Below are 2248 nucleotides of genomic sequence, written 5' to 3' on the forward strand. Positions count from 1 at the left end.
TGATCACAGATGAAGATTCCTTTCATACCTTTCAATCTCTTCACCCAAACCATCACAGTCTGCTCAAGCAGTCCTTTGCCCAGAGCCTTTGGGGTAGCTCTCACTCTCTTTTGTTTTGAGCAGCAATAGTACCTAAATCAAAACCTAGTCTTCTTTAAAGCAACAGGTCCCTAAACTGTTCTGTAAGTTTTGTCTTTTTTTGTAGTTTTCTTCTTCCACACCAAATATGTGTTCTACCCCTTTTGGGGCATCTCACTTCACAAACTACTCTGTACTACTTTTCTTGAGACACCAAAAACATTAGGAGCAGTCCATCTTTCTTCTGTAGGACTACATAGATTTCACTTACATACAAACAAGACTGTGCTGAATTTCATAGTAAACATAACTTCTATGGGATGAAAGTTAAAAACGCAACTGTGTTGTGTGCCAGGGTCACAACCCTTTATTACAGCTTCCACACAGACACTTGGCACTGTTTAACCCCAGCTGGCAGCCAAGCACCACAGTCACTCACTCACTCACTCACTCCCCCACCAGCAGGATCAGGGTGAGATTCAGAGGAGTACAAGTCAGAAAACTCATGGACAGAAATAAAGACATTTTAAGAGGTAAAGCAAACGATGCACATGCAAGAAAAGCAAACCAAGGAATGAATTCCCAGCTTCCCATGGGCAGGCAGGTGTTCAGGCATCTCCTGGAAGGAGAGGCTCCATCCCACACAGCAGTTCCTGGGGAATCAGTGAGTCCAGCATCCTCCCTTCCCGCTCCTCCCCAGCTTTACCTGCTGGCCAGGATTCCCTGGTGTGGGATGTCCCTTGGGGCAGGGGGGTCAGCTGGGCTGCTCTGACCCCTCCCAGCCTCTCCCAGCTGGGTGGGTGAGGAGCAGGAAAGGCCCTGAGGACGTGTGCAAGCACTGCCCAACCACAGCAAAAACATCTCTCTGTTATCAGCACTGCTTCCAGCACAAACCCAAACCACAGCCCCACACCAGGCACTGCACAGAAAATTATCCCAGCCAAAGCCAGCAGAATGGCTATTTCAACTAATGAAAATTTGCACTTTTTTCTGTCCTCTATTTCTGATAAGAAATAATAAACACTTGAGTCTGAACATCAAACTACCTTCTCAAGTGCCTTCAATAGAGAAACCAGTAGCCCTCAGCTGACCTTTTCTGCCCATCTCAGCACACCAACCAGCTGGAACACCACACCAGCAGCTCTCCAGAACATCAAGGGGTTTTCTGATGCTCTGGTGAATGGGAACAGCTCAGCTGAGGCTCAGACCCACTGGAACCAGTGCTAGAGGCAAGGGGGACCAGCAGCCAAGGCTCTGTGGAATCCCAGCCTGCACATTCATGGCACCACCAACATCTGTGGAGGGTCAGGAGCTCTTTGCAGAGCAGCTGTTTGCTCAAACCACGGCTGCTTTTTTGCAGGGTTTTACTCACGGGTCACCCGGCTCTGCTGTGTGAGTGAGCACAGAAGGTTTGCCTCTGGGCACAAACCAACAATCCCTGATGAAATTTGTTTATTCCTTTGGTTCCTGACCTCAGCTACATGGGAGCACTGCCATAGAAAATGTGTTTTTAAAAAACCCACCCATAGTAATGTAGGGAATGATTGGTATCTGACTCCATCGATTCAGAATGTTGAATAATTGCTTTATTAAACTTTTATTTCTACTATTTATACTATACTATATTGAAGAGCTGCTATACTACAAAGAATATAAAGAATACTACTAAAGAAAACTTGTGACTGTCTCCAGACAGCCAGGACACAGCTTTTTCCAATTGGTTAAGGAAACAAAACAATCTTCAGCAGAATCCAATTGACAAATCACTTCAGGTAAACAATCTTCCTAACACATTCCACATGTGCAAAAACAACAGGAGCAGCAAGTAGAGATGAGAATTGTTTTCTCTTTCTTCTCTCTGTGCTTCTCCAGGAAAAAAGAACTGACACCTAGATTATTTTCCCTTTTAATCCAATAACTGATCCCAAAGAGCCCACAATGCAGACTTTTCTGGGAGAGAGAATTACGTCTCAGTTTGCCTCCTGCCCCCAAATTCAAAAATCTATTTTTTTGAGGCAACTTAAAGCAAGACCCCGAATTTCACAGGACGTGTCTGAGGCATTGGTTCATCCCCTGCCTGGCTGACTCCTTCCCGAGCAGATGCCTTTGCAGAGCAGCATTTGGAGCCGCACTGGCTTTGCCAGGGCTCATTTGTCAGCGCCCGGGGCGA

This window comes from Ammospiza caudacuta, chromosome 3, assembly GCF_027887145.1.
Source record: "Ammospiza caudacuta isolate bAmmCau1 chromosome 3, bAmmCau1.pri, whole genome shotgun sequence".
Classification (NCBI taxonomy): Eukaryota; Metazoa; Chordata; class Aves; order Passeriformes; family Passerellidae; genus Ammospiza; species Ammospiza caudacuta.